The 15,819-nt window shown below is 34.6% G+C and overlaps 1 protein-coding gene across 1 annotated transcript in view; it reads right to left on the bottom strand.

The window, feature by feature from the left end:
- The window catches only part of Asta-r1 (allatostatin A receptor 1), a 71,546-nt gene that overhangs the window by 30,349 nt on the left and 25,378 nt on the right, over positions 1–15,819 (bottom strand). The window lies entirely within an intron of this gene.

Raw genomic sequence — 15,819 nt, 5'->3', positions numbered from 1 at the left:
GTTTCATTTGGCCCACAAACAAATGGCGGCGGCGATTATTCCTTCCTTCCGTCTATGACTTCCTGCCCTCACCAGGAAGGCTCCATCCTTTAGATTTTAGATCTATGCATTCCATACAATATTGTGTTGAATTTTTAAGCTTCATCAACATTAATAGACCAAATATACTTTTATGATTTAAAGTCTTTTCTCGTACACAGTCGAAATTTTACCATTTAATCACAAAAATTCATTTTTAGTCATTTTATTTGGGTGTATGTATGATACCTTTTGTAAGCAATTATTTTTCATTTTATACCGTTTCTCTGTTATGAATTGCCTATAATTATAATTGGTAATACAAAATCTATCGGTTGGCATAAGGAAAGAAATACTCCAGTATCTTACACCCTTTATTATTCACTCAATCAATTACCCTATATCCTATTGCATTAGACAACAGAACGAAGGCAGCTGTGTAACGCAACATATAAACTCATGATAAACAATGGGTATGTACCTAAATACCACTATGGGTAACACAGCAGCACAACTCGCATAGTGCGTTAGAAAACTGTTTTGCCAACAACTTTGTTCAAACCATGAATCTAGCCGATATTTGTAATATATCTACTACATGCATATGTGTCAGAGCGGCCAGAATACAATGAACTGGGTGTACATTGTACATGATTACTTATCGCCATAAACTCGCTAGTCGGTATTACAGCTAAAAAATAGCCAATTTGGCGAAAAATCGCCACACCTGGTCACTCTGGTCCAGACCTGCCGGGAAAGTATCTATGTACCAGCGTAGCGAATTTACATAATCGTGGAGTGAGTATAAGTGTAGTGGGGAACTGTGACTAGAAAGAGGAGATCGCTTGACGTTGTAATCGAGGGAACGCGATCCTTGATAACGTAACGCGATGATAGGATGCTACTTCGTGTTACGTATCAATAACCACATAACCTTATTCATATAAGACGTATTGTAAATATAATGCAAAATACAATAAAAGGTCAAAATGAACTGAAATATTTATAGTATTGATTTCATTACAATAGTTATTTAAAACATACAGGGTGTCCCACGTAACACTTTTCACAATTTTTCAAGTACTTGTGACAATCTAACAAAAAAGTATCTTAGACAAAAGTTGATCAGTTTTCGATTGGCCCTACATTACAATAAAAAAAAGTTCGAAATTTTTGTTGTATTATTATTGTCGAGGGCACCTTCATTTTTTTAAATGACATTTTGTATTTTTGACTTAACAGTATTGTAGCCCGTATCAAGACGAATTCAACGATCTAGTATACTAGATCATGAAAATGACAATTTGCTTGAATGGGTGATAATAACTTGTGTTTATTATTAAGACTCGAAATTACATTCAAATCAGGAACCTTGATTAAATTAACATAAACGATTTCGTGAAAAAGTCGCAACAAATGTTTGAATTGAAGTCCATGTTCTTGTAGGCACAATTTCGTTCTACGTTGTAGAATGCAAACCTATACGTAGAACGGAATTGTGCCTACAAGAACATGAATCATTTCTTTGTCTTCAAGGTCATCCGAAGGTCATAATATACTAGGTCGTTGAATTCGTCTTGATACGGGCTACAATACTGTTAAGTCAAAAATACAAAGTGTCATTTAAAAAAATGAAGGTGCCCCCGACAATAATAATACAAAAAAAATTCGAACTTTTTTTTATTGTAATGTATAGCCAGTCGAAAACTGATCAATTTTTGTCCACAATATTTTTTTGGTCAGATTATCGCAAGTACTTGAAAAATTGTGAAAAGTGTTACGTGTATATATATTTTGTACAAAATTTAATAGTATCCAATATCTGTATGTGAGATCCACGTTAATTGAAGTCAATTTTTTTGAAATTGAATTACCTATGTACATTTTATTTCTCTTTCAAAAACACGGTATACATACATACAATACTAATAAAAATATATGTACAAATATTCGCATGTCTATTTACACATTTATTTGTTTGTTTATTTATTAATTTATTCATTTATTCATTTACTCTTTCGCTCATTCACTCATTTATTCATTCATTTATATAGAGTGTTTTTGAAAGAGAAGTAAGGAGTAATATTAAATAAATTTAATATTAGGAAGTGTTAAATTTAGTTCTTTTATTTCTGATCTTGTATAATCTTGAAAACCATAGTATACTACATGATTGAACTTATCTTAATGCACGCTCTCATATGATATAAAAACATATGTAACAATCCATTTATAAAAATAAAAGTTCCCTTCGAAAGAAACGCTGATACAAATTATCGTGAATACCCTATATATGGACGAATAAGTGATAAATGAAGTCTGTCTCGAATATGCAGTACTTAAATTGTATCTCTGCGTTTTCGGTAAAGCTTGTTCTTGGAAGGTTGCCGGTTATGACCGGTCCTAATCCCATAATTCGCTAAACCAGACACTTGTAGGTGTATAATACGTGTTCGCTGCTACAGTCAAGAAAATTCCCTGAGTTATGTAGATCCTAACTATAATTTCAAGACTTATCTGACTGTTAATGTATAAGGTAAAAGAATTCCAAACAGATGTGAACTAAATAAAGGTTCAACAATAGCATGGTCATTTGTAATTGTAAAATACGATATAATGCTTTATTTATTAAAATGTATCCACGTGCCGATTGATTTCAAATTCCGCTTATTCAGGTATCAAAAAAATTCCTCCAACATTTTAGAAATTTCTGCATGCATCTACTTCTACAAGGTGATCTGCCTAGAGTATTCAAAGCAGTGCCGCCATGGTAACATCGCAGCGGGAACTCAGCAGGAACAGTCTCTTACATACAGAGTCTCTATGTGTCAATAGATTTTAACCACCGTAACCCATACTACTCGTACGACTATTACAATTGAGACGGTTATATGTGTGTGCCTATTAGCGTATTAGTCCTTAGAGTACGGACCGTAAGGTCTGCGTTCAGGTCAATCATGATCTACAGGGTGTCCCAGAACTGGTAGTAGAAACGGAAAGCCAATGATACTGCATGACAAGATAAATCGAAATATGGTGTACTTTTACTATCGAAATGGTGTACTTTTACTTGAACACAAGTGTCGAATACTAGGCCCGTCGAGTACACAGTTGTTAGTTAGTGCCCCACGCGACGTGAAAACCGTGGAACGAGAAGAAGAGACATCTTGTAAATCTCCTAACGCCGAGCCATTAGGATTCTTCTCCCTCATAAGCTAGTTTTAAGGTAGCCAAACATTGTCAACTATTGTAAACTATATTTTGTATCTCCGAAAAGATATATCATGTAACTTAAACTATATTTTGTACTTTCGAAAAAATATATAATTGTAATAACATATCTACAGTATCTCTGAAACGAGATATAATTGAATAAACTACCTGTATCCTTATACGCATGTATTTAAGTGACGCTCAGTCCAACTAATTCCTAATTACGAATACTCCGACGATCCCGAGGAAGACAATAGTAGTCTAAACTTTATATATTATACTGTTATTTATCCCCGGCAACGTAGCCGAGACGTAACAGATCAATTTGTATTGTACATTATCGCCTTATTTTTTCATGTAAAATCACTCTCATTTCAATTGTACCACCAATTTTGAGATACCCTGTATACGTATTCTCTGTGGCGGGTCTTTAGTGATCCGATCGTAGGAACGCAAGAGTTACATTAATAAAAAAGCGTGTCCCAAATAAGAACGATTGGGAAAAAAGAAATCGTCGCGATTTATATGCACTCACCTATACCTGTAAACTCCTTCTACAGCATGTGTTGGAAGTATTCTACTCCGACATCCAAGCACATATCGACACGTTTGTTCAAATTTTCAAAAACTCATATTAGCCTATTGTCTGCTGTCTGTAATATTTATTATTTCGTCATATATACAAGATTTTAATTCCAACAGATGCTCTAGAACAGTGATACTCAGAAAACCTTCCCGCGGGCATTTGGCAGTGCCCGCAATCGCTCGCGGGCGGCCTAGCCCGAGCGGCTTCCTCACTCTTTGCGGAATGGTCATGGAGTAGGATCCCCTCTGAATGTAGATGTCAACACCTGTTACAACTTACAACTACAAATACGCTCGCAATAGATGTAGGAGACCCAGCAAAAACGCGTACTATTCCTGTGCCATGAAAAATGTCGTGAAATACCTTAGGTGCAATGCGTTTCATGAGACTTCGCGTGAAACAGAAATAATAAGTCATCCTGTATTTATTAATGTGGAGTGTTCCTGAATAAAAGTAGCTCTGAAAAGAGCTGATTTGTCATTTCCATCGATTTGTAAAAATCTGTAGTAGTAGTTCAGAAAAGAGCCGTTTGTTTTACACACACCATTCACTCTCTTTCACTCTTTCGTTACTAATTACAGTACTTATTCCTAAATATGTACATATAACGTTACCACTCTCAATACTGTTACTACTATCACTACCATTACCACCACCACCACCACCACTACTACTGCTAGTGATATTTACACTATCAGTATTGGTAGCAGGTGTTACAATACATGCATTTTCTCTTGATCTTCGAAACTCTTGCTATCTAGTGCAGAAATGTCAGGTAATAACTTCTGACTTGAACTGAGAACGAGGCAATATTTTAAATTTAAATCTAATAATCTGCTTCTATGAGTTGTCTTCCCTCTTTTCATAGAAGAAAAGAGCTGTTCACAAACATATGTGGAACCAAACATTGATTTTACTTACGCGGCAAACCTGAAGATTTCGGGAAATTTTAACAGTGGTAACTGGGAATAGAAGTTTAAAACATTTAGATTCCTTTTATTTTTTTATTTGGATCAATCCGAGCGGACGAAAGACAAACATGGCGCCGACCTTAGTAAGAAGAAAGAAATAAAAATATTTTAAATAATGACAATTTTAATATTGGTTTGTAAAGAGTGTAAATTCCTTTGTTATTCATTATGTGTAATACATGCGTTTAAGAATTCGTTTCCTGTAAGGAAAAGAGAACAGAATCCTTGAATGTTGAGAACGTATTTTCCACTATGAATCATAAAACTTTATCTGCGGCACACAGCCGCTGAATGCACAGATAAATATCATAATGATGAGCGGTTCTGCGACAATGAAACAATACAACGACAAGTCAAGATGATAGAAGCCGCTTTTAATGAAATTTCTAAAACTGTAACTGCTATCCAAAATATGCGAAGGATTGTCCTCTTAAATTTTAAACTACAATATACAATTATTACTACAAATAGTTTTCAAAATAATAATGAAACATTATAATTTACTTTACTAAAACAGAGAATAGTTGGGAAGCTTGGAGACCTTTATGCCTGATTGCTTTATAGAAAAAGATATTTTGACATTTGGGACCATATCATTCATAGAAAATATTACAACGTGAAATTACTTTTACAATAGAATCCCTGTTTATGTACAAAATATTTCCAAAAAAAAGCTTATTCTTATCGTTATATGTCTACAAAAATTTATAGCATTTGGAAGTTCACTAATCTTTGAAAGCGTTGCTAAGAAGAATTACTTTATTGGAAGAAGAATTACCTGCTAAGAAGAAGGGAACACCAATTATGATCGTATTATTACAAGAAAGATACCTTTACAGGATACTGTATTGTTTGAAAATCTAATTAAAAGAAATGAAGCGGCAGGTAATAATTCACATTTCAAGTGGGCCACCGATGAAAACAACTAGAATATGCAGATATCATTATTGACTGAATCTTCGACGATAAAAGGTTTCTTCATACAATATTTTTATTTACTGTTATTGTCACTTTAAATTCTACATGTAATGGAGCGATTGCTATTTCTTATATAAAACAAAGTTCATGGATTCTAAATAATTGAAATTTATATGCCGAGAATATAGTTTAATATTTAATATTATTTAATAAATTAAATACCATTTGTCATTATACTTCGTCTGGAAAAATATAATTCTTACGGAGAAATAAAAAATTAATGCCTTTAATTCGGATGGAAAAAGAGTTGTGCGGAAAGAACGACGACTGTGGATTATATTTTTAATAAACAATCAATTTGACGGTGAATACCAAATAATCTGTGCCTGTATGATAAGCAGTATTATCACAGAACAGGTCGCATCTTTTTACTTAGCTACTGTGTTGGGCCCCACACACAAGCACACTGCCCATACTATTTCGATGGCTCTCCACTCTCCTGCCAAAGTCGGCCTTAAAACCTCGCGGGCAATCCCGGGCATTTTAAGCTGCTCGCGCTTACCTCGGAGCTGCTTGAGCATCGCTGCTCTAGAAGAAGTTTGTAAATATATAGATAAGTACATATAAATTGCGACGATTTCTTTTTTCCTCAATCATTCTTATTTGGAACATCTCTTTTCATTAATTTCACCCTTGTATTCCTACGATCGAGTCACTAAAGACCCCCCACAAAGAGCGTGTATAGATTACGATTGATCTGGGTGCAAACATTTCGGTCCGTACTCTGAGGGATAACGTATAGGCACATGCACACAACCGTTTCAACTGTGTGAACGCACGAGTAGTATAGGTTAAGATAGGTCTTGTATACAGATTTGACATTCCCACTGATTTCCCGCTGCGGTGTTACCGTGGCGGCGGCACTGCTTTGAGTACTCTATCGAGAGGATCACCCGGTATCAGCTTAAAACTTTTAGTAGCATTCACTCAAGAATGCATAGACTACTGGTGATTAGTCCAAGAGACGTAAACGCTCAGTAATATTTAACTCGTGTAATTAGTTTATTTTGTTTATAAGAATCATTGAGGCAAGAAATTTAAACATCAAATATTGAAGAACCTTTTTCGCGTATCAACTTAGCTTTCGGAGAACGTACAGCGATGGTAAGGATGTTTGAGGAATGAGCCAGGTATCTACCAGCGCTATGGGGGGTCCTCGACGAGTTATTCAAGAAGCTGCAGTTAGTTTTTCGACAGACCTTCGCATCGAACGTTTGTGCGAATATTCGTGATACGTGCCAGGTTTTCCTACAAATCTAGTTATTTTCTTGCGATATTCCCGTTGTGTGTGCGGTTTTTCTACATGTTCTATACCAAGACTTCTAGTAGTGTGTGCAATTTTCTCGTGTGTGGACTTCGACTAGAAGATTACTTGGAAGGTGCCTCTAACGGACTCTTCCTACTCCGAAATTTTATTGGACATGCTTTGACTTGCTCTCTGGATGTAAAAAGTAGGCAGGTTTAGTGTTATTCAACGATACGTTCGTATGTTTCAATATTCATGGGTGAGAGGATCGATGTAGATGTATGAAGCGAACATACAATTTACATGAAAGTGAACATATTAACCCTTTTTACCTTGTAGTGAGTGTTTTGAGTTGACTTATAGATTACAACAAAAGACAAAATTATTGTTGTTCAATGATATTCATCAATTTTAACTGAATTTTGGATCCTGTAGCCTGACGAAGTGTCGTAAACTTTCTGATCAGCTGTTCAGAAACATCCCGTATATAAATATAACCAGAATAAAGCAAGTAGCAAGCGAATCGAGCTAAGAACCTATACGTGTTTTCAGAATAAACGTCACACAAGTCTAAATTATAATATAATCTACGACGAGCACTCGTAAAAGTATCAGAAGAAAATGGCAAGAAACAACAGCGATGCAGAAAACACATCTAACGCATTGCCTATGTCATAGCCGACTCTAGTACTAGCCATGATGAATGAAAAACAGCAACACTGCGAGAGTCCGATTTTGCACTGGTTAGATAGAGACTCAATGCTGCGTACAATTTCTATCTAGTGCAAAGTCGGACTCTCGCAGTGTTGCTGTTTTCCGTTCAGTATGGCTAGCATTACAGTCAGCTATGCTTACGTATCGAACGTTTCTCCCAAATATTTGAGTCTCTGCCTGTTAAAGGAAAACGCCCTACCATTTTCGTTCTTTTCGTTTATCTCAATAGGAGTACGACTCCGAGCAGCTGGGTAGCAATCACGACACTGTACCAACCGTGAGAAATTTCTTTATATGAAAATTCCTAACAAATTCCAACTCATTTTGGCCTATATAAACCCCGAGATTTTAGCTTTAACAGGTTCAGAACAGTATCGTCACGTTGACGGTCAAATTCGTCAGAGTTGATAGCTATTCAGTTAGATAGGGCTAAAATTTCCTTTCGATTCTACAGTTTAACCTCATAGAATCTGCCAATCAGCATAAATTCTATCTGGCAATTTCTACGACCACTCTGCCCCCACATCGCCAATCGCCAATCGCCAATCGCCAATGCGTTAACACTGAGCATTAAAATCATACACTTTACGCGATAACACTACACTATACACCTGTACGTAAAAACTGATTTTAGAATATACTAAAATATTAATTGCAATTTGATTAGATTGTTTTTAAACCCAAAAATACCCTAAGTGATCCCATTCGAAGTTGTCAGATTCCCCACGATATACCTTAGCCTCTCGAGTTGTATCAATTAATAATTAGGAAATTACGGGGCTTACTAACACTTCCTGCAACTCTCTAATTCCACATCACATTTGTCTGTATGCCCTTACTTCCAAATAAAACTGTGTCCAGTCTAGTGACTCCTCGACTTATTCCAGTTCGTCTGCGAAAGTTAATCTATTTAGGAGCTATCTGATTTTACATCTGATTTGTTTGCATCCTATAGCTACCTGATAACACCAAACTCGTCTGTACATTATCCAACCTCTTTACAGCATCCTGATTTTATATCAGATTCATCTGTTTGAACTCGTTAACCTCTTCATCAGGACTTCAATTTATTTTGAGTTTTGTCCGCAAGTACATCCATCCTCAGAGGCTCCTTGAATTTACATCAGATTCATCCTCGTCTACAATAATCCCAACGGCTCACTGATCTCGCATGAATTTAGTCTGTTGTACCAACTAACACCATAATCACTATATTCTTTGGAAATATAACTATCCTCACCAGTCTCTCGCGCTGCTTGCGTCCCGTCTCATAATATGAATGAGGATAAGGCGTTATTATTAGAGATATTTTACATCTAACGTACATTTATGTCCTGTATTAATTTGCATAAAGTCAATTAGACTAAGATTTTTTTTATGTTGGCTTCAATTTATATTAACCCTTAATTATTGTCTAACTAGTTTACTGTCTATTGTAAAGTCTAACAAACTTCTGAACGAAATTTTACTCAAAATTTAAAAAATGCAGGTCTTATTTTTCTTGTAGATTTTTAAATTCTCTTTTTGTAAGTGCAGTATATTTTTTAATACAAAGTAATATATGGTGTGTCTAATTTTTGTAGTGAAACTAATTTTCCGTGGTTAAGAGTTAAAATAATAGGTTTATATACATAAACAACATGAATCTAATAATTGAAAATTAATTTATGTATAAATAAGCAATAATTAAATTGAAGAGACTTTTACTATTTGTAATTAAGTTAAAAATAAAAATATTCTTATTCGTAATTTTATATCTTTCTTAAAATGAAGAAAAAAACTTAAATTATTGTAAAAAATATTGCCTAGACCAAAATTATTATAATTTTGTCTTATATCGTCTTGTATTGTATAAAGTAGTCTTGTCTTGTTATTGTCTTGAATTTCGACACAAGACAAGGCAATACCAAAATTATTCTTGGAATCTCGTGCAGCAATATGATTTTCACGTAATCGAATTCTTGATTATTTTACGGTATTGAACTTCGCTCGTCGAACGTATCAATGCAATCGATAACAAATAAAGAGATTGAAGAAGTCAATCAAAAAGTACTAGTCAGCCAGAATTTTTCGAGTTCGTACGATATAGCTCGAGTAAATGGAATCACGGGATGCATGAAACACTGAAAATATCCTATATTTGAAGTAGGGGAGAGGTGGCATGAATGAGTCACTTTTGTTTAAGGCAAAATAACAAGAAAACTAACCGACCATTCTAATTCTAATTTATACCATTAAAAAGATCAGTTATTTTACTATAATAATGCAAACGAATCTATAATATTGAAATGTTAATAACACACTTAAATAACAATTTAATTTGGATAACAGTAGCTTAATAATTATAAAACTCCCTATGTAATTAAAAATGACAACATTGGAAATTTAACTTGTTTAATTACTATTTTAAAGTAAGGGCACTTAACACTTTATGTTGTTATTTTTTAAGAAACATCTAATCAAATGTGATGATTGAAGACAATGATGTATTACACATATTCCACATGTGTTTCTAGACATGTGGAATATTTCTAAATGGTAGGTCCTATACATAAAGACAGTAAAAATTGTTCATATGCGCATACGCCCAAAAACACTTCGTTTTTCTTACGTGGTGTATGATATGATACCCTTTCTAAAATCCATGATAGCATTCCAGTTCAATCATTTAAGGAGCAAGACTGAAATATATGTAGCGCTCTGTAGAGACAAGTACTGGATTAGCGTTCGATATAATAAAATAGAATACAACGAAAAAACTAAGCGCTTCTTGGCATGTATAGATTTAAACTTTCTGCAGTAACTTTGTGTCTAAAATCTATCCTCTAAAAGCGTTCAACAAGTTTTATGCATTCTGCATTAGCAATTTCATGCAATATAGGATAGCGTATAACTAAAAAGCTAAGCGTTTCTAGACATACGATGTGCACACGAACATTTTTCATTGCTTTCGTACTTATAGACTATACATATTTAACAATTCGAGGCACCAGCTATAAAAGAACACGTAATGGTATTTTGGCGGGTCGGGACGGAATAGTATTTCATTACTTTCGTCTTCAAAATCAGAATTCGAGAATGACATGTTTATGTATTAGATTTATACTGTAAATGTAAATCTAAAAGTAAATATAAAATAACAAAAGTCAAATATAACATAAGAATAAAACAACGAATATAAGTATAATATAACAACTATGAATTACACATAAAAAGAAGAAGCAAGTAACGATGTAAATTATAATGACTTGATATTCTTTACAACCTGATACAATCCGCCCCTGATGGAACCAATTCACTAACGTTTGACGTCCATCGTCAGACAATAATTATGATCGTTGCTCTTGTTATATACTTTAATACGTAAATGTTTTGTTTACATCTGGTTTGTTACGTATGCATGGCCTACATGATAGAGGTAACAGTACAGTGCTTTAGAGAGATGATAGTGCATATTCAAACAAATAAAAAATACAATACGTGTCGCGTAGCGAACCCTCTTACACCGTAATTTGTCGTAGCAGTAAATGTCCAAGGAATCGTTACTTGCCAAAATTTTAGTTTTTATTATCTATTCAACGCTGTACAGGATTTTGGAGCCTAGTCATAATTTTTATGTTTTCCATATGTTCATTCAAAGTTGAGGTGCTCCTTGGGTTTATTACTCGCTATAATCATTAGTATCACTACCTGCGTGAGTCATTCGAGGAGGCGATCTGTAGCTCCGGATCACCATTGGGAAAGATTGAAATTTCCCATTTTTAAGGAACAATTACCCACCCCACTAATTTTAGATACCGTCTTCTTGTTACCCCCTCTTTTTCCTAACAGTAAATCAGCGTTCACGCTTAATTTGTGAACGTCCCAGAGTAACAGATAAATAGCAAGACAGTGCAGCGGAATCAGATGTTCACCACGATTAAGTCAAACAAGTTATTGAATAAAGAATAGTGTATAATTGATACTTTGAGTCACTCCATCACAATTTTATACAGTCTACTATGGAACTTTAACTATTTACACAAAATTAAGTCGGCATGCGAAGTGTGAGTTTAACCATCTTGTCAGATAGAAAACGCGCATAAAACAATACGTTCGAGTTAAGTGTATGAAGGCTATTTTCTATATAAGAGTGTCAGATTTCACATAGAAAGACCAAATGTAGATTTTACACACTCAATTAAGAAAAACATCTCCCCGGTATATATGATCTTATTTTTAAATTACGGTTTGTTTGGTGTTACAACAATTTTTTCGGCGATTAAGAGTCATGCAATGTAATTGTATATCGTCAGATTGTATTTCTGCAAAATTTTAGGGCCATGAGATCAGACGAATTTGCAAACAGTATGAGATATTGCATTATGAACGAAACAGTTAGTATTCAAATCTGAAGGACGGAGCATAAAGTGGACTTTTAGGTAAAGGAGTACTTTTGGTAGTGAAGCGAGAATCCGTCGGTCATTTTCTGCACTCTACAATTGAGTTTAAGTATTAAAAGTACACTATTACGCATGTGTAGTGTGGTTTCATAGATTTAAAACGCTTGCACTTGAGGTGCCATTATTTTTAAATACTGGTATGTTAAATTATTCTTTTTTTTCTTAATGTTTATACAATCTATTAAAAAGCACTTTACAAAATTTTCTATGCCTTAATGAAACATATTAATGAAAATACCAAAAAGTTTTTGACAATATTTTTCGTGTTGTAAGTAGAAAATTTTTTTGTGCGTATTATTCTACACAATTTCTTACCAGTTCGATTGTTTCTTCGAATAACCATCTCACCAATGGTTATTCTATTTTGTGTCTCGTGTTCAAGGTTACAGACGTAGTCCCCTTTGTGTCCCCTAAGTCTTACAATGTTGAGAGTACTCTAAAACAAAAACCACTTATCGATGCCTATCTCTATTGACATTCTGTTCCATTCTCTTCCGTCGTGCCCTAGAAGCTACACGTAAAAATGCCAATATAAGTAATGCCATAAGATGCCAAAGAGGAAAAGAATAGACGACGGCGAAAAGCCAGCTAAACATTGGCACGAATAAAGAAAATAGTACAAAAAATAGAAGAAGATATTCAAGCAGAAGAGAACTTGATAGTTTCAATGTAAAATGATAAGTAAACTATTATGAAAAGAAAATATAAATAGGCTAGAATAAACCGATTAATATTAATGAATACAAGAGTGTCATCATTGTACAGCACAGTAAAAATTCTTATGATTGAGTTTGCATGTGTGGCAAAGTGAAAATTATCAAGATATTCAAATGGAAAATATATAAAAATTTAAATTACAGAGTATACCACTAATTGATATACCTGCAGAAATCGCAGAGCAAATCAAAAACTGTCTTAACATGAAAGTAAATAGCCAACTAAACTCTCTACAAACTAAAGCAAACTAAATTTTTATCTTTTAGAATTGCCAAAATATATAATTAAAGCTGCTGACAAAGAAGACTCAGCAGAAGAAAATGTAGATCCCAACATCGAAAAGGGAGATGGACGAGGAATTACCAGACTTGGGGAAGGACCCCACAAAATCAGAAGTCTTGAACGTGAACCTTACTCAGCTTTGACCAATACATGGAAACATTAGCAACAACAGGGATTGGTAAGGGTGAAAAAGGAAAGTTATTAAAAAGATACGTCAACGCAGATGTGGAGACTGGAATCCTGAACAAAAAAAGGGATGCACACATGAATGAAATTCAGGATTTAAAAGGATCACCACTAATAGCAATAGAGTCGCTGACTTCTGAGATCGTGCAAAACAAAGAGAAGAGCTGGATAAAATTGATTTTATTCCAAAAAATGATACTGTATCTCTGTATTAGAAGTCACTGGTAATATCAAGATGATCTTAAGTAAAATTAAAATAGACAAATGGCTGTTCCGAGAAAATTTAAAAGAAAAATTAGAATCGAAGACAATATATAAGATGTCACGTGACTTGAAACAACCAGCGTCAGATTTAAGTTCTAATCGATCGAGACATGCTTTAAACTTCAGGGGCCCGTTAGTGAGAAAGCTGCTCACCAGCTAAGCTAGGCGAATATCGGCAAATACAGGGTGATCAGCTTAATTGAAAATCCTGAAAGTCTTGCGTCTAGCAATGAGAAGTCGAAGTGACGCTACCGCGAAAGCCGCAAGAGGTCTGCAGTAGTTCTTTCTATGTCGGTAATACGACAACATTGCTTTGAATTTGGCCTATACCAAAAGGACTGTCAATTTAACCTTTTAACTCAAATAAATACCGCATGAATGCATCGATTTGTGTGATTAAATATCGTTTGAACAATACAATGTGATGCAATAATAATGTTATAACCCACTAACGTACAAATAAGATGATTAAATACCATATTATTTAACAGAACGATAGGTTATTCAACCTGTTATTTTGTAAATTGAATTGCTACAACATTATGAAATCAGTAAATGTTATTGTCTCTCGTATACTTTGGCTTATTTATAACAAATTCTTCACGTCAGGTATCTTTCCCGTGGCATGGAAGTCGGGACTTGTTACTCCTGTACAGAAAGGTAGTGACAAACATTTGGTTTCTATTTTCGAATTGATAATTGAAATACACTAATTTCAGGAAGGCCTTTATCTCTTATTCTATATTATTTTCTAAACTGTTTGCTTACAGCTTTAATGGCCTTCTCTTTGACTGAATCTAAAATTTTGTAACGGGTAAATCTCAAATGGTAGGATTTAATAATAAGTACACTAGAAGAATTCTATATAGGAGTGTTTCTCCAACTATCTCCAACTATAATATTTTCAACGGTCTCCGTAAGGTTGTTACTAACGGAAAGTTTATTTTTTATGCAGACGACTTAAAAATCTGTTGTGCTATTGTAAATGAACATGACACCATTCTGCTACAGATTATTCTCTTGAACTTGTAAAAATGGAGTCATAAAAACAGTCTTAGATTCAGTATATCCAAGTGTCTTATGATCCATTATTGCCAGCATTTTTTATTTGACATATCAGATAATAGGCAATTCATTTTTTAAACACTTGAATTCATTCATCGTTTCTCCCAGATCTCCGTACCCTTTGCCATGAACGAGCCACGCATGGTGGTCGTTCGTGCAGATGCACCTGCTTGTACATGGACTTTGAAAACCGAGCGGGCTAACCACGTTTCGAACAGGGTCAGGGCTTGGTAGGGGTAGGGAGGCGAAGGGAAGGTGACGCTAACGTGTTGTCCCGCGCTGAAAATGCTAACTCAAAGTTACTTCGATGACTCGCGGCACCCTGTGAGCTTAGACTCTTGCGAAATAGCTGCTTTCAATCTCCACTCTCTCTCTTTCTGTGTACGAAAGGAGGTATAGTACCGATTCCACTCGAGCCATTTAGTCGATGAGGGAAAAGTTGGGGCGGAAGGACAGAATGAATAGGGGGTGGGCAAATAGTTCGAATAGAAGGACGAGTAAAACTTTTATTTCTACAAATCAAGTTTCGTGTATTCTTATCATAAATAATATTCGGAATCATATCGCGTTTAGTATCATTTAATCGGGAAAACACAAAGGATTGATTGTTATTACCCGCGTGAAAATCCTATAGCAAACAAGGAACTTGACTTTTTTTTACTTCTTAGTCCTTATTCCTGTCCTTGCCTTTTATAGTTCTATCATTCTTGAAAGTTGAGTTCTGGCCGCAGTACAGTGATCTGGAAAGCAGTATTTTGTGGCCAAAACTCGAAACATTTAAAAATTATGAAATTATGAAAATAATTAGTTTTATCTTCAATTTACATAATTTGGTCTATAAGTTGGTATTTCTCATTATATAATAATGTAAAAGAATTAATATATTTGGATTCTGAAACTCTAACAAGATGCCACCTTATAGCAAACAAAAAGTATCCTAAATACAGAAGTTGAAAAATTGGTTTTTGCCCACAAAATCCCCCTTTCCAGATCACTGTGCGTGGGTGCAAAGATTTCCATTTGAAGTAGGGAGGATAGCGGTGGTTGTAGATCACGATGCCTAAAACGAGCTTCGATCGAGTAATTTTGATAATGTTAACATAATAAAATTAGGAAGTACTTGAGAAATTATTTAAA

This window comes from Calliopsis andreniformis, chromosome 5 (genome assembly GCF_051401765.1).
Source record: "Calliopsis andreniformis isolate RMS-2024a chromosome 5, iyCalAndr_principal, whole genome shotgun sequence".
Taxonomy (NCBI): Eukaryota; Metazoa; Arthropoda; class Insecta; order Hymenoptera; family Andrenidae; genus Calliopsis; species Calliopsis andreniformis.
The sequence above is the reverse complement of the archived record's forward strand: the minus strand, read 5'-3'. Positions and strand labels throughout refer to the sequence as shown.